General features: G+C 36.3%; 1 protein-coding gene across 3 annotated transcripts in view; it reads right to left on the bottom strand.

Moving 5' to 3' along the window:
- Zbtb20 (zinc finger and BTB domain containing 20) overlaps positions 1–23,070 on the bottom strand; it is a 733,810-nt gene that overhangs the window by 616,625 nt on the left and 94,115 nt on the right. For all 3 annotated transcript variants that reach the window (XM_038344647.1, XM_038344639.1, XM_038344649.1), the window contains exon 2: positions 9,332–9,380. The gene's annotated coding sequence lies outside the window, so the exon portion shown is untranslated. The remainder of the gene's footprint in view (positions 1–9,331; positions 9,381–23,070) is intronic.

Here is a 23,070-nt window from a genome sequence, read left to right as displayed (position 1 = left end):
TAACTCAAGAATTAGAACATGAAAAATATCCACAGGTATATGTCACAATGAATCGGTATAAAATGCACAAATATATTTCAAAAAAATATTGATGTGTAGTTCAATGACTCACAGTAATGGAATATACATACTACATAGTTATAGGTCTATAGATAGATATGGATTTGTATTTGAGTAGTTATTCCTGAAAGTTAAAGGGGAAAACACTTAAACTGTTTTCATAACACAAATTATAACTGAAATAAAATGTCCTTTAAAAACTATAATTAATAGCTGTTATGTCAAAATGTGAACCAAACGGTCAAACCTTATAATTCACAGTTTGAAAGGTCACAGCCCAAATGATAACTTTAAAAAACTGGTTATCTAAGAGTAATTTGACAAATCCATCTAATAAACACTGGATGCATACAAAATATTTTAAGAGTATAAAGAATGCATGTCCAAGTGGACAGCTGATGAAGGAAATGGCCTCTTTTCACTGAGTAAGGCTGAAGTCCAGAGCAATGACTTCTGAATGAGAAACCAGTCTGGAAAGCCAAGTGGTGTACAAACCCAACAAGAAGCATAATGGACAGTCTCATCAGAGCACAAAAATGACATGACCAATAAGAGAAAAATATTAATACTTCTATCACCTGCTCTTTCTTCTCCATTACTAAACCTGCCTCAGAGATTAATAATATGTCATTAACAAAAGTTACTTTAAAGAAATACTTTAAATTTAAAAAAAATTGAAATTCCTTGGCAAGCTCTAAGGTTTGAAAACACACCTACAGCTTGTCTATATCAGATAGTATAAGTAGTTTTGAAAAACTTTTTTTTTCTTAGAATTCATCATGGAGCAAAATACTTGTTTGTATCTATGTCTGTACTCAAACCACCTAAACTGTGTTAAGACAAGGTGAAAAGAAATATGGCTCTTCTATCATTTCAATGCAGATGTAGTCCAGTGTTTAAAATGCAGGCTACTGGAGATAATGCCTCCACTACACATCAAATTTCTGAAACCATGGCAGAGTACAGAGATGAGTAAAATGAGGAATTTAATTAAGTATCTTCATTTGTAATTTCTATTTATGTCTTAAAATATTTCCGTTTTAGAAGATACTCTCCTTAGGTGTAATAATTATATGCCTCTTTTGCTCAATAACGTATTTGCCATCTATAAAGTGCTTGACATGGAGCTAACACTCAACAAATGTTGAGAGAATGGAAAGAATAGATGGAGACAAAAAAGGCAGGGACCTAAAGTTAGCTAATCTCCTCAAGCATTATTGGTGTGACTTTTAAGAAGAAAATGCTTCAAAATACACGTTTTATTTTATCTTACCTGCTCAACAATTAACAGATCCAAAAAAATCTATCCTAGAAACTCAAAAACTTGGAGGATTTTGAAAGTATTTATGAAATAAAATTGATATCATGAAAAGGTATAAGGATGCGTGCCTGAGAAGGAAATGGTATGTGCAACACATGGGCTATGGAAGAGAGAGCAACACAGGCAGAACAGGGCTCTGCTATTCCTTATATCCTAATCAGTCTGAGTTGGCAGCACAAAGAACTAAACAAATGTTCCCTAGCTCCTTTTGGAGCCCTGCACTGTGGCAGGTACCATATTATATTACCAGGTACCATGGTGTCGTGAGTCACATAATCTATTGGAAGATACAAATATCTACCTAAAATGAATCATTAAAAACACAACTACAGAACTCTCTTTTTTCTGTGCATAATTACCCAGCATTGAGCAGGTTAAAAGACTGAGACATCATGCCAGTAGAAAAGGAAAAGGGGGAGGAAAAGGAAAAGATAGAGTTTTGTAAGATAAAAACAAACAAACAAATAAATAAAAATATTTTCTGAACCTACAAAATGCTTCCAGGGTAATTACTTTACTTTGTATGCCAAAATGACTCATGGCAAGAGGCTTAGCTGAGACCTGTGAACTGCCTGAATTTGATGCAAGGCGTATGTGGCTCTCATGGTAACTAATGTCAATGAGATCTGCAGATGTGAATCACCACACCATTAAAAACATCTGAAACACATTCTTCTTGATATTAGCAAAAGCTAAACTCTAGTTCCACTTGGCCTGGGAAATGTTTCTGTCATTCTGCTGGACCAGCCCACACATACTGGGCTCTTGATAGGTTCTGGGCGCAACCATCTGGCCCTTTATTTACTTAACTCTTTTCTAATACTGACAAGCACATTAGTAACACTCCTTTGATCACTAGTAAATATAGAGCTACTGCACAACTAACATCTTCTCTCATTCTGAAAGTCACTAATTAGTTGTGGGTAGGAGTTCAAGAGTATTACAAAGACATGTTAAGCATTACTACAGTAAGTAATTTAAATACACCCGAATGCATGCTAATTTATTTCTCACTTCATTAAAGAAATGGAAAACACCTTGTCAACACTAAAGAAATCTAAAAAGAGACCAGAGCATTTGGAAGGATAGTAGGTAGTTAAGGAAAAAGAATGATAGTAGAATTTTGGGGGGAAAAATCTACATTTTTTTCTTGATTTCTTTTCCTGATTAGACAGTATTACTCAAGGCTAGGGAATGGAACATGACTGTAATCTCAGCACTCATTAAATAAAGGCAGGATGGTCACCATAAATTAAAAGCCAGCATGGTCTATGTATTGAGACTGTCTTCTCAAAAGACAAAAAGGAAAGGCTGAGATAAAAGTGTATTTAATGAGAACGTTGCAGTCAGTTAATAAATGCAGGTTTCCAAATGAGACAAATAAGGTGGGTGGCTCTTGTTTCTAGATCATGATTATTCTTACTAGTACTTATATAGAATATTTTTTTAAAGATTTCTTTATTTATTATGTATACAGTATTCTCAGTGCTCTGCCTGAAAGCCAGAAGAGGACACCAGATCTCATTACAGATGGTTGTGAGCCACCGTGTGGTTGCTGGGAATTGAACTCAGGACCTTTGGAAGAGCAGGCAGTGCTCTTAAACCACTGAGCCATCTCTCTAGCACCATAGAATAAAATTTTTATGATCCATATTAATCTTTCCATACAAAAGTTCTAAATAATTTGATTTTCCAGAATACAATTTAGGCTTAAAACAAATAATGCCCTTCCAAAAGATGCTAAAAAAGACATTTAGAAAAAAAATTAATTCTCATATATATTTCAAAACCGAGAATTTATATAGTTTTGACCCATTATAATTTATTTATAGCACATTTTTATGTAGATAAGAGACTAACTGCTAAATTTTCTGTAAGATTCAGATTGTTCACAGAAAATCAGCTAATTGTTTTGTGTGTTAATTCAAGCATCAGGTTTAGAGCATTATACCCCAACTCCCTTAAAGCGAGTCTGTGTAGGCTCAGACAGACAGCCTCATTTCTAAACTTAAAAGATGGGACACCAAGCAAAGTTTTCAGTAGTTATTTTGTATTTCACTTTAGCTCACTTGTTCATAGATGTTTCAGGAAAGACAACAATTTCTTATAGTATAAAACCTAAATAGCTAGAATCTTAATGAAAACATAATCTTACACATTGTGTAGTATTTCAGATCCTTATCAAATCCTATAACTAATGAATAACTAAAGAAAAATAAATACTTGGTTGATATGCAGAAATAAATTGATATAAGGATAAACAGAAATAATAAGGGGACACAACACAGTGGAGAATATGTAATTTAAGATCTGTCAAAGAATTGGGGTACCTGTTACTGATAGGTGAAATAAGAATGATTTTGCTTATAGATAAATGCAGGTATCGAGATAGTGCATTATAGAAGCCTTGTGCTGCAATGGAAGAAAAATAAACAAACAAAAACCAAAAAGCCTCCTCAGGACAGGAAATGTTTCTGTTGATTACTAAGAAGTGATGAACCAGCTGACAGAGCTATTAGACATGAAAGGTATGGAAGCACCAAAGGTAGCAATGTTGGTAGCCACTACCCATCAAAAGGCTTTGCTAGTACAGATTGGATGCCTGAAACCAAGCACTACATAAAAACAATAAAACCTGAAGCCAAACAATGGAAGATTCAACAAAATCCACTTCCTACTGCAAATATTCCAGGAACCCTAAACTGAAGTATTTTTTTTTTCACTTGGAAAAGGCATACACTGCGTACTAGCGAGTACTTACCTTTACTTACCCTACTATGCAGAGCAACTAAAACATCAAACTAAAAGATCCTAGTCTACTGCACACAGACGTGATTCTAACTTTAGCTGGCAAAGATTGCTTTTCATAGGTATGACCAGAATGCCACTACATGAGCAGATGGCCAAAGTGAGCCCACGTCACTGACAATAAATTATGTGGGCATCTCTTGGGTAAATTCCAAAGAGTGGGATTGCTGGGTCCTGGGGTAGGTTGATCCCAAATTTCCTGAGAAACCTCCACACTGCTTTCCAAAGCGGTTGCACAAGTTTGCATTCCCACCAGCAATGGATGAGTGTACCCCTTACTCCACATCCTCTCCAGCAAAGGCTATCATTGGTGTTTTTGATTTTAGCCATTCTGACAGGTGTAAGATGGTATCTCAACATTGTTTTGATTTGCATTTCCCTGATTGCTAAGGAGGTTGAGCATGCCCTTAAGTGTCTTTTGGCCATTCGAACTTCTTCTGTTGAGAATTCTCTGTTCAGTTCGGTGCCCCATTTTTTAATTGGGTTCATTACCATTTTAAAGTCTAGTCTCTTGAGTTCCTTATATATTTTGGAGATCAGACCTTTGTCTGTTGCGGGGTTGGTGAAGATCTTTTCCCAGACAGTAGGTTGCCTTTTTTGTAGTGTGAAGCGGCGGGGCTGCGTCCCACCACCCGGCCACCGGCTAGCTTTACACCCGAAATAATTACACGGAAACTGTATTCTTTTAAAACACTGTCTGGCCCATAGTTTCAGCCTTTTATTGGTTAATTTTCACATCTTCCTTTAACCCATATTTAGTAATCTGAGTAGCACCACGAGGTGTGGCTTACCAGGAGAGATCTTAACCTGGGTCCATCTCGGAGAGGAGCAGCATGGAGACTCACTATGGCGACTGAAGCGTCTCCCCACTACTGCTACCCAGCATTCTGTTCTGTCTACTCCGCCTACCTAATTTTCTGTTCTCTTAAAGGGCCAAGGCAGTTTTCTTTATTAATAATGAAAGTAACACATAGACACTCCTCCATCATTTCCCCTTTTTCTGTTTAAACAAAAAAGAAAGGCTTTAACTTTAACATAGTAAAATTACATATAACAAAACAGTTATCAAGCAAGTATTACAGTTACAATATTTAGATCTATTTTATCTTTTATCATAACTAAGGAAAGCTATAACTATCTATTTATTTTTTAACTCTATCAAAGACTCCAGAACGATATATTACCTAAGTAAACAAGTCATATGCAACTTTTAAACTCTAGAAATGACAGAGACAACTCGCTGCCTGGACAGTCACCCAAAGTTCCTCTGTACTGTTGGGGCATCCATCTTCAGCCTACAGGCCCATAAGTATCCAGCAGACATTTCCATGAAGCAGGAAATTCTAAAGACAGTTCAGTCACTTTCTGCTGTGTCCTGCAGAACGTCTCGCAGACTCTTTAATGAATCAGGAACCCCAAAAGGCCATCTCACCTTTAGGCAAGTTTAGCAGTCCTCTTTTTGTGGGTTCCTTGTGTCCAGTTTATGGAACAGTCCAGCCAAGAGCAGTTTCTTGCCCAAATGGCTAACAAACTCCATAAGTAGCCTCTTCGATGCCCATCTTCCTCTCGAAGTAGATTGGTGCTGCCAGGAGCAGACGTGTCTCATTGACAGTGTCCTTTGCTTTACAGAAGCTGCTCAGCTTCAGGAGGTCCCATTTATTCAATGTTGCCCTTAATGTCTGTGCTGCTGGGGCTATACATAGGAAGCGGTCTCCTGTGCCCAAATGTTGTAGAGTACTTCCCACTTTCTCCTCTAACAGGTTCAGTGTGTTCAGATTGATATTGAGGTCTTTAATCCATTTGGACCTGAGCCTTGTGCACGGTGACAGACACGGATCTACTTTCATTCTTCTACAGGCTGACAGAATTTACCCAAGAGATGCCCAATCATATTACAAAAGCATCTGTTCAACTATGTTTATAGCAGCATTATTTGTAATAGGCAGAACCTGGAAACAACCTAGATGCCCTTCAGTGGAAGAATGGATGAAGAAACTGTGGAATATATACATATTAGAGTACTACTCGGCGGTAAAAAACAATGACATCTTGAATTTTGCATGCAAATGGAGGGAAATAGAAAACACCATCCTGAGTGAGGTAACCCAGGCCCAAAAAGATGAACATGGGATGTACTCACTCATAATTGGGTTCTAGCCATAAATAAAGGACATCGAGCCTATAATTCGTAAAAAAAATCCTAGAGAAGCTATATAAGAAGGTGAACCCAAAGAAAAACATATAGTTATCCTCCTGGATACTGGAAGTAGACAAGATTGCCGGACAAAAAATGGGAACATGGGGGTGGGGTGGGATGGGGGGATGGGGAGAGAAAAGTGTGAAGTGGAGGATGGGAAGAGCTTGGGGAAATAGGATGGTTGGGATATAGGAAGGGTGGATATGGAAACAAGGAATTATATATTTTACTTAAGGGAGCCATTCTAGGGTTGGCAGAGACTTGACTCTAGAGGGGTTCCCAGGTGTCCAGGAAGATGCCCCCAGCTAGGTTCTTGGGCAGCTGAGAAGAGGGTGCCAGAAATGTACAGATCCTAATGCCATACTCATGAATATCTTGCATATCACCATAGAACCTTCACCTGGAAGTGGATGGAGAAAATGACAGAGCCCCACATAGGAGCACCGGACTGAGCTCCCAAGGTCCCCATGAGGAGCAAAAGGAGGGAGATCACGTGCAAGGAAGTTAGGACCGTGAGGAGTGCGTTCACCCATTGAGACGGTGGGACAGATCTAACAGGAGACCACCAAGTCCAGTTGGAATGGGACTGATGGAACAGGGGACCAAACCGGACTCTCTGAATGTGGCTGACGGTGGAGGAGGACTGAGAAACCAAGGACAACGGCAATGAACATGACCTCTACAGCATGGACGGGCTCACTGTGAGCCTTGTCAGTTTGGTTGCTCACCTTCCTGGACTTAGGGGGAGCTGGGAGGACCTTGGACTTAACATAGTGAAGGGAATCCTGATGGCTCTTTGTCTTGGAGAGGGGTGGAGAGGGGGTATGGGTGGAAGGGAGGGGAGGAAAGGGGGAGGAAAAGGGAAGGAGATGGAAATCTTTAATAAAAAAAAAATGAGGAAAAAATAAAGAAAAAAATAAATAAATTATGTGGGTCTTTGTGTTCCAAACAACCAAACAAAAAAATACTGAAGCGGTTACTGTGCCCTCCTTTGTTTGATGTAAAGCTTTATTGGTGAAATATGAATATAAAGTCATAGCACAGACATTAATACTGCATAATGCCATTCTATATAACACTTAAAATATCTAAGTGATCACAATAAAATTCCTAAATTTATGAAAATAGAAAAAGAAATGAAAACAGTACAAAATTTTGATGTTTACAGGAATATAAATGAAAATGGAAATAATGATATTATGTGAAAGAGTTCTGTCTCAGAAAGACAAATACTCAAATACTGTTTGCTATGCAGTCATAGGGACTGAGTACAGATCACAGCATCCACACAAAGGTGGCATGGAAGCATGCACTGTGGCCCAAGGACTAGGCTGCCAGAGACAGTGGATCTGGGGCTCTCTGGCCAGCCAGGCCAGCTGACCTGGTGATTCATTAGACAAAATGGTGATAACTAAACAAATGTCAAAAGTGATAAATTTTATACCACGAGACAACTGAAACAGAGAGAGAGAGAGAGAGAGAGAGAGAGAGAGAGAGAGAGAGAGAGAGAGGCACAAACACAAACTTTAAAACTGAATTCTCATTGTGCTAACCTCATTACTATAAATATTACACAATATGCATTACTTGGAGTATGGAAAATAAAAATGAATGATACAGTAGTACAAGAGATAAATTAGGAATATATTTCTAATAACATAAGAGATAAATTAGAAATATATTTCTCAAAACATAAATTATTTCTAATAACATAATGAAGATACCTGAAACTATATAATTAAATGCATAGACATATGTTGTTGTGGAAACTTACAAGAGAATTCTGGTTACCTACCTTCAAGAAAGAGACGATGAAATATGAGGTTCAAGAATACATCTTTATTACCTCTGTATCTTAAAATATTGCCTAGTATTAATTTTTCATCAAGTTGTCATTTTCCTTGACATTTGGTTTTATTAATCAAGGCATTTATCATTAATTTGTAGAAAATACCATAATTAAGCCAAATAAAATAAAATCCTTAAAAGGTTAAAATTAGAAAGCAGATGAATTAGAACTTTGACATTACTCTGTTGACATACAGGAGCTATTTGGAAGTATGGGAATCAAGTTTTTTCAGAGTTTGTTACCTCAGTCTTGGGGCTGGATGGTTCTGTAAGATGTTATAAAGATTTGATTTAAAGCTGTCTGACAGTTTTGACATTCAGGTGATAGTACTGCTGCTGCATTTGGAACAGTTTGCACATCGCACTGTTAAATGGAATGCTTGAGGTGTGCACTGGTGTAAAGGAATTAAAACAAGCTGTCATACATGCTTAACTGTGTGTACTCACCACTGCTGGTTGGGTCACACCGCCCCAACCCCTACAATGAAATCTGTGACTTACTCTTCTATACTAAATTGCCCTAGCATGTTATTCTCTCTGGAAGACCTAACCATGCATGTTAGAAGCAAAGTAATTACAGCACCCTCTTGTCTAAGAAGCCTCTCTTAAGCCTTATGAGCTCTTTCTATACAATGCAGGAACCCAAGTCTATTATAATCTTCCTGCCCGCAATCTGGACTTCTGTATCTAAAGCTATTAAATGTCATCGGAATAGTCTGGATGCCTCCAATGAAAGCATTTTCATCCCTCCTATAGTAATTGTAAAGCTATTCCTGGGCATGAATTAGTTTCTGCTTTTGAGTCAATATGCCCACTTGAAGAAAGGGCAAGGTTTAAAATAAGAATTCAAACTAGGAAAAGTGGAAAGTGTAACATAGTTTTGTAGAAAGAAGTATAACATAAACCAATTAGGATTAAATACTGTGAGATGCCAGGGGTTTTTTTCTGTTTTACTTGTAATTATAAATTATTTTGAGGTAGAGATTAATTGTTAAAAGGCAATAAAGAAATAGTTTAAGTAGTAAATCCAAGGTCTTAAACATAATAAAGCATGTTCATGAAGATAAAACCTATGGGCAAACATCACTGGACATTACCTTCAGCTTCAGAGTCTCAAAGGGCACTTCAAACACTCCACTCATTTATCTGTAAAAAAAGTAAATACTTAAAATTAGAAATCAGTCAAGAACCCATTTACATTTACAGTAATGTCTTAAGGATTAGCTTTGAAAAGAATGTAGTTGATTTCATGAATGGTAATATCTCTAGTTTTAAGAAAAAATTGAGTTAAGTCATTACAAGTCCTGAAAACAAGCAGTAGAGATTCTCAGAAAATCGTGTCACATTCAATGCCAAGCACTATGTGTACATTTCTGAAAGGACAGAGTAGCAATAAGTTTCCTAAATGATATTAACAAGGATTTCTAGGTTTCAATATACTCCATATTCAATTATTTGCATATTACTACTTTCAAATTTTATGCTTCTGAATGTGTGTGCAGGCATGTTTTCTCATGTGCACATATGTACATTTTTGTGTTTGGAGGCTGCAGGATAAGCTTTGGAATTATGCTCAGAAATCCACCATCTGCCTCCTTTGAGACAGGTTCTCTTACTGACCTACACATCACCAATTAGGGTAGACTGGCAGGCCAGCAAGGCCCCAGTGACTGTCTTGTCTCTGTCTCCTTCGCAGTAGGGTTTCAAGAATATGCATGTCTGGCTTTGTACAGTTATGCTATGGTACATGAACAGCAGGCACTTTACCAACTGAAGAATTCTTCCTGCTCTGCATATTAATACTTAAACACTCTGTGAAGAGCTACAATGTCCAGCAAATCGGTGAGGGCACATTATCTATAAAGGTAATATACAGATTCTATAAAAATGATAGATAAGGTTAAAATGTTTGCATAAGCACAGATAATTAAAAGGAAAAGTAAAAAGGATAGAAAGATACAAAGCAGCAAAAGTAACATGTTCAGTGGAGCTTCGTAGCAAGGCTGATCAAGAACTGGGGTAGGAATGGAGACACAAATGGTTGAGCTGTTCCTTTTTTAAACAGTTCTATTCCATTCTATTTATCTGTGTGAAATTATTTGTTTGTAATGTATATGTGTGGTGTATACATACTCGTGTACAGAGACCAGAGAACATCAGGAGTCCTTGCTATCACTTTCCGGTTTATTTCCTGAATTCTCTCATTGAATTTAAGAGCTGGGCAGATGGCCAGAAATATCCTTTAATCCACAGTCTCACCAACCTGAACTGTGCTGAGGGCTACAGTAATAACTGTCCGTATCTATTTTTTTCATGTGGGTGCCAGAGATTTGAACTGGGTTCATGTTTGTATACCAAGTACTCTTACCTGCTGAGCCATCTCCCAAGCACCTAGAGAAGACCCTTTTAGATTCCTTTCTAACCACATACATTAGGAGAATATAAAATCAAAGTTGAGACTGGAGCTGAAACAAACAGGATGCTAAAAAGGCTTCAGAAAACAATTTGATAAATTTCACTATAAGAAGATTTAGCCCCATCAATTCTCCCATTAAAATTTGATCTTAATATTTGATGTCCTTGGAAAGTGATCTTTCTAAATTTGCTATAAAATTTCTATGATGACCTTATTGTCATATTTACTAAAAATCTCCACAGAGATTTGGTCATTTACAATCTCAAAAACAGTTTTGCTAATGGAAATGCAATACATAAACATAAGCTAATCCTATAAGCCAGTATATCTACAATGAAAGACCCCCATCTAAAAAGTCTGAGGATTTTAATTGGCTAGATCTTTAATAAATATATTCAACAACATTCTTGCAAAGAGAAACAAAGAAGCAAGCAAGAAACCACACCAGCAAAATAAAAGATACCTAAATCTAGGCTGTGCTGACAGACAAGTGGGTCCAGAAAAGGAAAACTACAGCGCCATTGCACTGCAAGAACAGGAACAATATCCCAATTCCTCTGCTGCAGCATGCCTTAGGGAGCCACAGGAGAACAGATTCAGAATCAAGACCACTGATAGCAAAAAAAAAAAAAAAAAAAAAGGATGATCAGGGACAAAAGAGAGGAGTAAATCAGATTATAAGGTGGTCCAGAGAAAGACATTAGAGAAAATTAATTTCGCCATTACACAATACCATGTAAGTCTGAGCTTTATTTACTGTTTCTCTCCCTCATTAGAGTGGAGTAAAGAGGACAGGCCCTTTGTCTTCTTCGCACTATCTTCACTAGTGTCTGTTGGGGTCTAGACAATAAATGCATTTCTTGAATAAAAGAATGAACAAACTAACCAATCTATGAACCAACCACTCATCTCTACATCTAGAATACAAAGAAGTAATCTAGAACTCGAAGAAATTACACATTATATACTAATTTAAACTTTTTCCTTTAGCAACCTCAAATTCCTACAATATAGTTTACCAGTATTATTTTTTCAAACAAAGGAAAAATAAACAAGCAGGCAAATTATTAGATTTATGATAGTGAAGTAGAACAACACAAAATAACAGTGCTGAGAGATCTACATGAACTGCTATCTTCATAAGTTTGGGAAAAACATTTCTTACAAGAGGTGACAACAGAAAGAAACCCACATGATAAAGTGAAAGACTAAAAACACGTATCTAATAGTATCCTGGTTGTCACCAGATTGAATGGTGACAAACATTATCTTCTTTAAATACCATGAGCAGTGCACAACAAGCTGACTGCTCATTAACTATTATTTTTATATTACTATTTTTATCAATTCCAGATTTCTTCAGTAGATAAGCCTGTCGAATGTATTAATTTTTATCTTCTCTGAAGTTCTTTAAATAGTGCCTAACAAGAACTCAATAAACATTTACAGAACTGAAAAGAAGACAACTATTATCACTTAATTAATTAGAAACATAAACAGACTATGAAGATATAAAAAAGTCACCACATTTCATATGCCTGAATCAATCTAACAGGTATCAAGTAATAATTAATCTTCCACAGATTTATAAAAATACAAAGAAAAAATGAAAAATATGCCTAGGGCCAGTAAATTAGAAATCCAAATAATAACAGTTAATCAGAAAAGATAAAATGAAGTTGTCAATATTAAGTAAGCCAGTATCCTGACTAAGTACTGTCTGCCTTTATCTGATTGACACCATTTTTCTCTAACACAGGACTTCTATACAACAATATCTGCTTCATTTATGTATTCATGGCACTAGCACAAGTTTTCTTATAATGAATATTTTTAAAAAATCTTTGTTGAACTAATGTGAAATTATCATGTTCAATTCTGGGTTTTTGCTGTTATTTGTTTGTTTGCAATATTGGAAACTAAACTGAGGACTTGATACATGACCTATCACTAAGCTGTATCCATGTTTATTATTTTACTTTTAATTTTAGACAGAGTGCCACTCAATTGCCCAGACCTTAAACTCGGGGTCTTTTGTCATACTCTCCAGGTATCTAAGATTACAGCCCTGTGCCACTAAACCTAGCAAAAGTTATGAGCTTCAAACAACCAGTCAAAAGATGGATAAATTTAAAATATAAATTTCAATGAAATAAATATCTCAGTTCCATGGCAAACGTGTATAGAATAAAGTAAGTTTTTACAAAGACTGAAGAATAATTGGAAAGAAAACAGTGGTATTAGAAAAGCAAAGCACATGGCAATTACAACATATTGATTAAAGGCAGTATTTCCAAAGACATACAAGGAGAAACAAATTCTACCTATTAATTATCATTTGGAAATAAAGTTGATATATCTAAATATAGTAAACAAAATAATCAGTGATATTTAGAAATATGTGTATATCATCTACTTAACTACATGGTGAGGACTTTTTTAGGCACATAGTGGTATGGAAACAAATGTATCAATTTTGCTGCATAAGACAAAAACTGCCTTTTTAATACTTATCATTATACCCATATATTTGGTGCAGCGCCCACCCCACATTAAAGAAGCTTCTTCTTTTAGTGGACAGAACTATTACAGAAAATCACGACTGGTAAAAGGGCAAAGAATAAGTGACTGTAGAGTATCCACCCTCAAACAAGACATCTATTAAACAATGCGTACACCAAGGCTTAGGGAATATTGAAAGAGATGGCAGATGGATGGTAAGAATCAGAGAGACAGAAAGACTGATGCAAGATATTGTCTTCGGAAACTCTTAATAGCTATGGTTGCCTATCTAAGACTTGTATAAGGCTACAGCAGTTAACATTCCAGCATGGATGAGAGACAGAGGGAGAGCTGGGTGTCTTCAGGGACATGCCTAAGTGACCAGCTCTACAGTCATGTGCATACAGTAAGACCCTAAGCAATAAAGAACGGTACCTGAACTGGCCTTGCCCTGTAGTCAGACTGATGAATTTCTTAAATATCATTATGGAACCTTCATTGAACAACTGATGGAAACAAAGGCAGAGATCTGCAGCAGAGCACTGGGCTGAGCTCCCAAAGTCCAGTTGAAGAGTGGGAGGAGTGAGAATATGAGCAAAGAAGTCAAGACCATGATGGGGACATCCATGAAACAGCTTACCTGAGCTAATAGCTCACCAACTTTAGTTGGAGAGAGAAGGAAACAGCATAGGACCAAACTAGACCCTCTGAATGCGGGTAACAATTGTATGGCTTGAGTAGACTGTGGGGCCATTGACAGTGACACAAGAATTTACCCCTACTGCTTGCACTGATTTTTGGGAACCTATTCTCTTTGGATGGATACCTATCTCAGCTTAGAGGCTTTGGACCTTCCCCAAAGAGATGTGCCTTACCCTCTCTGAGGAGTAGATGGGGGTGGGGAGGGAGTAGGTGGAGGAGATGGGAGAAGGGGAGGGAGTGGAAAATGGGGTTGGTATGTAAAATAAAAAAAAGATAGCTTGTTTTCTATTTAAAGAAGTAAGATAAATTTTTAAATAACTAATGGAAATCAGTAAAGGTGTGTGCATGTGTGTGTATAACAATAATTACACATGAATTTGAGATGGGTGTCAGGGTAAGGATGTGGAAGGAGATGAAGAGGGAAGAGGCACACATTATTAATATGAGGTGTATTCAAGTATAAGAGTCTCAAACTTTTAAGACACTGAAAAAATTTTAAGGTCAACTGAGTTCTAGTTTTCCATAACGGTGGTCCCTTAGGTGGTGGCAATCATTTTGGCTTTGAACATTATTAATATGCAACACCACTGAGATGGGATAAGCCATAGAGGTGACTACAAAAAAATTTTCAAAATAGGTCTCGCTGAGCCCTGCATGAAGTCTATAGAAAAATCATAACAAATCCACTGGGAGGAACTTCTTGGGCAATACCAAAAGCGATGCCTTTGAGTCAATTAAACTTACTATTTTTTAGGCACCATACTTTATGTGAAGAGGGGGAGAAAGTTCAGAGGGATTGTTTACATAACACTAATTTTTAAACCCTCAAGTCCAACTGACTTTTTTTCATACTTGTTCCTTTCAAAGTTCCCTTTGTTTCACTAAACAGAATTACTGTTTGCGTTTATTCTCCAATAGCAGAATATCTTAAATAAATTCTTAAAAGCCACCACACCAACAAAATTAATAAATTAAAATTCAATGACTATAAAGAGTACAGAGTCTAACCTGCTTAATTATTAAGAGGTAAACAGAATACACTACTGAATTATTTATTTAATTGCCTTCAACTAATTTTTTTTAATTTAGAATATTTGTCCTTCCTAAGTAGCCAAAGAATAATTACTGAAAAATATTTAAATCATTTTAATAATACAAACTTAAATACATCAAATATGATTACTACTTTCACAAGTGCATAAGTAGAACACATTTTAACATTTCAAATATTACTAAAATTTCTTTTCCTCCATCTTTCCCTTCTCTCTCATATAATTTGTTTCACAACAGTGCTGAGCAGATCGAGTACAAGTATTCAATGTAAATGTTACATTAAACTCACTGACAAAGGTTTAGAAACAATCTTTTAAAAAAACACTTCTTTCTTTTCTTTTTCTTTCTTTTTTGAGATTGGGTTTCTCTGTGAATCAGTGAGACTGTCCTACTGTCCTGGAACTCACTATGTAGACCAGATTTGCCTTGAACTCACTGAGATCAGCCTGTCTCTGCCTCCCAGAGGCTAGAAAGAAAAGGTATGAACTGCCACCACCCAGCAAAACACTCATTTCTTTTATTTTCCCTTTAACCAGGAGGTGGTGACACACGTCTTTTTTCTTTTTATCTTTTTTATTGATTTTTATGAGCTCTGCATTTTTCTCTACTCCCTTCCCTGCCTCTCCCCTCCCCTTCAACTCTCTCCCAGGCTCCCCATGCTTCCAATTTACTCAGGATATCTTGTCTTTTCCTACTTCCCATGTAGATCTATGTATGTCCCTCTTGGGTCCTCACTGTTTTCTAGGTTCTCTGGGATGGTAATTTGTAGGCTGGTTTTCTTTGCAATATGTTTAAAAACCACTCTGGGAAGGTGATTTGTAGAGTGGTTTTCTTTGCATTATGTTTAAAAACCACTTATGAGTGAGTACATGTGATACTTGTCTTTTGGGGTTTTAGTTACCTCACTCCAAATGAAGTTTCTAGCTCCACCCATTTGCCTACAAAATTCAAGATGTTATTTTTTTCTGCTGTATACTACTCTATTGTGTAAATGTGTACACATTTTCCTTATTCATTCTTCAGTCAAGGGGCATTTAGGTTGTTTCCAGGTTCTGGCTATGACAAACAATGCTGCTATGAACATAGTTGAGCACATATCCTTGCGGCATGATTGAGCATCCTTTGGATATATACCCAAAAGTGGTATTGCTGGGTCTTGAGGAAGGCTGTTTCCTAATATTCTGAGAAATCGCCAAACTGACATCCAAAAAGGCTGTACTAGCTTGCACTCCCACCAGCAATACAGGAGGGTTTCCTTTACCCCACAACCTCTTTAGCATAAGTTCTCATCAGTGTTTTTGATCTTGGCCATTTTTACAGGTGTAAGATGGAATCTCAGGGTTGTTTTGATTTGCATTCTCTGATGAGTAAGGATGTTGAGCATTTCTTTACTCATTTTAGATTCCTCTGTTGAGAGTTCTCTGTTTAGGTCTGTACTCCATTTTTTAAAATTGAACTATTTGTTCTTTTGACAACCAATTTCTTGAGCTCTTTGTGTATTTTGGAGATCAGACAAAAACTTTAAATCCATGAAGAAAAAAACTGAAGACACCAGAAAGTGGAAAGATCTCCCATGCTCTTGGGTAGGTAGAATTAACATAGTAAAAATGGCAATCGTACCAAAAGCAATCCACAGATTCAATGCAATACCCATCAAAATCCTAGCAAAATTCTTCACAGACCTTGAAAGAACGGTACTCAACTTCATATGGAAAAGCAAAAGCAAAAAACCAGGATAGCCAAAACAATCCTGTACACTAAAAGAACTTCTGGAGGCATCACAATCCCGGACTGCAAACAGTACTGAGAACAGCCTGATATTGGTATAAAAAGACAGGAACAAATGTAACTGAATAGAAGACCCAGGTAATAATCCGCACACCTTCAAACACCTGATTTTTGACAAAAAAGCAAAAAATATCAAATGGATAAAAGAAAGCATATTTAACAAGTGGTGCTGGCATAACTGGATATCAACAAATAGAAGAATGAAGATAGATCCATATCTATCACCATGCACAAAGCTCAAGTCCAAATGGATCAAAGACCTCAACATAAAGCCAGCCACACTGAACCTCATAGAAGAGAAAGTGGGAAGCACACTTTAACGCATTGGCACAGGAGACCACTTCCAAATATAATCCCAGAAGCACAGACACTGAGAGAAACAATTAATAAATGGGACGGACCTCTTGAAACTGAAAAGCTTCTTCAAAGCAAAGGACACCATCAACAAGACAAAACGACAGCCTACAGAATGGGAAAACACTCCTATAATTCCTATAATACTGTAAGAAACAATTATGAAATTAGAGAATGCTAAAATAATTTATGAAACAGATTAAAAATAATGAATAGCAGACAAAATCACCATTTTCTCTGGATGTGCCATATTAGCTAATAGATTAAAGACTGACCACTTCTAGGCACTCAGAAACACTGGTTACCTGAGATGAGCTTAAATACTCTAGTTATTTTGGAGGAGACAAAGGTATATTTTGGTTCTTTCTAATAAAGTCTAAGATATACTTGTTGACGTGTTTGCTTTGGTAATTACGGTATGTAAATTTGCCTTTTCGAAATACATACATTGCTTTCAGAGCATATATTATGTAGTCTTTTGGGGTGGGGGTTCACAAGGGAAAATAATTAAAAAACAAAGGCATTATTCTGGAGAAAAGTGAAGATAAACATAAGATTGTATTTAAGATCTCCACTGTCCAGGGACACACATGAAAGCATTTTGCCTTCCAATTTTCAGAGCTCTAAATACTTAAGACACAGAGACTTGGCTGGCTAAACATGACCCATAACATCCAAATGTTGTTCAAATTTACCTTCTGAAGATGCTCTTAATAATGAGCTATTATCTTAACACCACTCCTGCCTTTTACATGGTGTGTAAATTTTGCTTCGATCAGGCCCAGGTAAATCTTAAATATTCTCCTTTAGAAAAATTGTACCACAAGTTGAGATTTAGAACAAAATGGCACTTTCAAATCACTACATAATTTAGATTGGGCAAAAACACTATCTTTATAATTTCATAACTCTCAGAGAGATCAGGATCAGAGAAAAAGCTGCCAAGTTGTAATTTTTTTAAATCTAAAATTTAAATGATAACAGCAAACACATAAGCATTCCCTTCTGTAAGGTCTGCACAAGTATGCTCTAGGAGGAAGATAGTATTGTTATTCCCACTTTACTGTGGTAAACAAAGCAGAGAAATTAAGCAACCAGTTGAAGGAGCCTCCTCTACCAGGATTCTTACCCAGTCTGACTGCAAAGTCAACTCTTATGAGTCATATAGTATATACTACATGACAAGTTTCCAACTTTTATGAACTAATAGGGTTTACAGACTTGCTTGTATTTAACACAAGTTCACCTCTTTGCTACAATACAGGAAGCATTCAGAGCCTTTTTTTTCCAGGTAAATTCATTTGGGGGTTGTAAATTGTTAAAAAACTGGCACCATATTTGACCACTGACAGTTGTATACCATTATAAATTTGTCAGAGTGTCGATATGGAAAAATAAGATACAATCTCAATAAATCTGGAAGCATATAATAAAACTGACCACATAATATCTTTTCTGGAAATTGTTCTGGAGGGTTGGGTTATCAAGTGATATACATCCTAAATACTGACCAAGGAATAAAATAAATGTACAATCTTTTTTTTTTTTTTTTTTGGTTTTTCGAGACAGGGTTTCTCTGCAGCTTTAGAGCCTGTCCTGGAACTAGCTCTTGTAGACCAGGCTGGTCTCGAACTCACAGAGATCCACCTGCCTCTGCCTCCCGAGTACTGGGATTAAAGGCATGCGCCACCACCACCCGGCTTTAAATGTACAATCTTATCATGATGAAAGTTATCTGCTATTACTAATTTGTCTGGAGAAAGGTACAAAGTATAATTTTTTTCCATTTTTCTAGTCATAAATAGCATCAATGAAATAAAATGTTAAAGAGATATGCATGTTCAGTAAGAGCAGACAAGTTGCTTCAGGGGTCAAGGATGTCAGAATGTAAGTACTTTTTTGGCATATACTCTGCCTGACAGATTGCTACCAGAGAACAACCAATCTGTAGACCAGGATTTGCGTGGAGTGAGCTAGTCTTTGTTTACTGAGTAGATTCCTGAAAAGCAGAGGCTGATACCAAAAAATAAATAAATCACATACTTATGGTTTAAAGGATTTAGCTATAAAATTCATCCTACTTAACTTCCTCACTACATAAAAATGCAAACAAGAAGATACTAGCAAGCAACAATATAAATGGGAAAAATGGGGCAGGGTCTGTAAAACCCTAAAAAAATTAGATACACAGAAAGAAGAGATGGCAGAAAGCAAATGGAGAGATGGAAAAGAGAGTAACAAAGAACCTTGATACAGGAGGCTGATTTTCTACATCAGACCTAGTGACATTAAGGGAGTAGATAAGGGAAAGAACTTCATACTTTAAGCCAAAATGTAACAGAGAAAAACTGTAGGTAATGTGTTATAAAACTAATTAAATTTTCATTTATAATGATTTAAGGTTTAATAATTTTCTATATTTCTTTATGTTAAAAACTTTGGAATATTTTCTGGTTCAAAATTTATTTCCTTCACATGCACTCAGTTTTCAGTTTTTCCACCATTTCTGTATTCCTTTTCTGTACAGTCTCCTTCCCTATAGTATCATAACATTCATTCATATCCAGATCTAGTATTGCTCTCTGCTTTTGCCTTTTCTTTCTACTAATGTGGAGCTTAGTCCTTTCACTTCTTGGAGCACTAATTTGAACATATCGTTTCCCCCCCACACACTATTCTGTCTTCTTACAACCGATATATAAGTTTAACTCTGTGAGGCTGACATTAGTTGAGAATGTGGGCTTTGGAATGATTTTGAACCATTTTGAATATGACCCATTTCCAGTCCCAACTTTCTTGTTAGATACTGTCTTAGTCAAGGTTTCAACTGAGATTAAAAACTAGTTGAGGAAGAAAAGGCTTATCTGAGTTCATACTCTTCCCACTAAGGGAAATCAAAACAGGAACTCAAGGCAGAACACTCAAGCCAGGAACTGCAGCAGAGGACATGGAGGAATGTGGCTAGTGGGTGTGCTTCCCTCTGTTTGTGCAGCCTACTTTCTTATACACCCAGGACCATCTTACCAGGGGTACCACTACCTACAATGGGTTGAGCCTTCCCACATCAGTCAGCAATTAAGAAAATACCCCACAGGCTTGCCCACAAAGCCATTATGATGACATTTTCACACCTATGGTTTCCTCTTAGAAAATTGTCCTAATTGTTCTGTAGCAACTTTTTAAAATCTATATTCTCATAGCCACTCTCCAGCTTTACTTGAATCCACATTTCTTTTAAATTTTCCTGCTCATTCCCTACTTTTTCAGTAACAGACTGCTTCAAGAGGATGCACAACCCAGATAGTGGCTTTACAACAATGTTTGGTCTTGGGGCAAAAGAACAAGTACTAATAGTGAATTTCCTGAGTTCTATTTCAATACTTTTATTTTCACTCTTCCTTATTTTATATACACTATGCAGGTACTTATCTTTCATTCATAATTCATTTATATGTAATTAATTTAGTCACTCTCATTTTAGTTCAGATACATCAACATTTCTATTTATAGACTATTGATAAATTATTTGGAAATCTAGAAAAACATACAAGAACCTATTCTCATGCCTTGTTGCCACTAACATTCTTACACAGCCCAACATGTAAGATCTTAAATTTACTTACACACACACACACACACACACAAAACATATTTTTCTATAATTCATGCATAGAATCATATTTATCAGCCACTTTTATAGCTTTGAACTTGCTCTTTAAGACAGCCCTTCATGATCATTCCCTAAAGGGTTCCCTTTCTCAACATTCATTTCTCAATTCAAACAGCATGACATAACTTTATCTTGCTATATGATTTTCCTGACCTAATTCACTGAAATTTCCTGACCCAATTTCACTCTCTGATTTCTAGATTATCACTACCATTTTTTTAAATTATAAACTTATTCACTGTCCAACTCACTTATTAGAGATGCTATCTGTCTTGTTCATTGCCATTCCACTGGCCCCTAGATGTCATGCCTGGCACATAGTAAGCACTCAAATACCTGAATAATGAATAAATGAATACATAAAAGTTATTAGGACATTAATATTCAAGTCATAAAAACTTATTAAGCACCTAAAATGCACAAAGTAATTTTTAAAGTTAATCTTAGACTGATGAATGTTCTATCCCTAATATAACTAAATATGATAGAAAAATCCAAGACTAATTTGAAGGGAAAATGAGAATGCTATAGAATTAAACGCCAAATGACTTGACATATGAAAAGAACAGGCATTGTTTATCTCCATCGTCATCCCTTTCATATTCCCTTTCACACTACTAATATGTCACCACATTCTTTATGATGCCAAAACCTGTTGAATGAAACTGAAGGTAACAGTGACAATCATTTCATACCTTCACTGAAAAACGATAGGTCAATTCCTACAAAACACGGAGGACTCAGAGTGAAACTAAATCCTAAGTGCGGTAACAGAAATTCAGTCTTTCACTTGTGTGCACACAGGCATGCCACTTTCCTCCAGACTTTATTATGATTCAAATACTTCAACAGGCTAAAAAGTGATTCTCCTCCACCATGAAATAGCAGTTGTTTTCTGTAAGAGGCAAAATAACAATTTTAGGCTTTTTAGGTCATTTGGTTTCTTTCTTAGCTACTCAACTGCCATGATAGTCTAAACTTAGCAAAGTACAGAAAAATGAAGATAAATGAGCATAGCTGTACCCTAATACAAAAACAAGTGATGGGAGTATGTTTAAACACTTGGAGTGAACCTACCAGTGAGCAATCCATAATAGAGACAGGAGCATTTAGAATCATATTTTAATTAGATGAAGTGCAAGGAAGATAAGTTGTTTAGGCTCAACTTTCACATTATACACACTGCTTTTATACGAAATATATAAAAATATGTGTGTATATATACTTAAGATATATAACTAGATAGATAGATAGATAGATGATAGATAGATAGATAGATGATAGATAGATAGATAGATATCTAGTTATATATAGTTATATATACTGGAGATATAGGAAATTATGTGGTACATGACCCCCTAAGGGCACCTTTGTATCTACCAACTAATCCAGTAGTCAATTTATTAATTGGTAACAATTTTCTACTCTCCATTATGCCTACAGCCTCTGTAGTGAATGCCACTGCCGATGTTTTCATGAAGATTCCAACCCAAACATTCAGAATAACCAATAAATTTCACTCTACATTTCTGTCATCCAGTTTTATCTGTGCTAGCTACATAAATCTCTCAACTACAAAGTGTCAAAATATATTTTTTAGCTTCAACTAGGGTCTTGCAGAAATGCCAAAGCTGTAACATCTAAATGCAAAGTTTAACATTAAGTTACATCAGCATGTCATACAACAGCATCTTTTAAAATAAAATGAGGAAAACATAAAGTAAAAATTTGGATAACATAAAAGAACTGAATTCAATTGAATTCTGTATTCAGTAAAAGAAAACACTTGAGAATCCTAGTAAAAGTAAACCTTGAGACGTTTGAAATATCTGGTCTAAATAATGGGAGCGTTTAGGTGATTGTCTGTTCAAAACAAGGATCAAGCTTTCTGAGGTCATAAAATGCTCGACCTTCCCAGGTCTGATGAATGCAGAAAGCTTACCACTAAATTACACAAAAGATGGTAAGATTGTTGAATCTATCTGGAAAATAACATTTTCAAAAGCTCCATATACTAACTGATTCATTAAAGAAATAATTAGAGAGACTATTTTCCCTAATATGAAGGGGAATAAAAAATGTTGTGATATTCACAAAGAGGATGAAGTGTTCGCATCTCACTGTGCGACTTGAATGGTGTTATTAGCTATGCTCTTGCTATACGGGTACTCATCATGGTGAAGAAAAGCATTTTCCAAAGAACATAGCCTTGCTGCTCCTGGGTTCCTGCTAATATCCCATGATAGAAGAGGAGCTTTCACACACAATCAAACTGACAGTCATTTACTCTGTACTCAGAAAGGCCAAAAGTAGAGCACAAATCATAAAGTGCCAAAATTAAGGCTAAGTGC

This window comes from Arvicola amphibius, chromosome 10 (genome assembly GCF_903992535.2).
Source record: "Arvicola amphibius chromosome 10, mArvAmp1.2, whole genome shotgun sequence".
NCBI classification, from domain to species: Eukaryota; Metazoa; Chordata; class Mammalia; order Rodentia; family Cricetidae; genus Arvicola; species Arvicola amphibius.
Note: the sequence above shows the minus strand (reverse complement) of the source record. Positions and strands in the feature narration are given on the sequence as shown.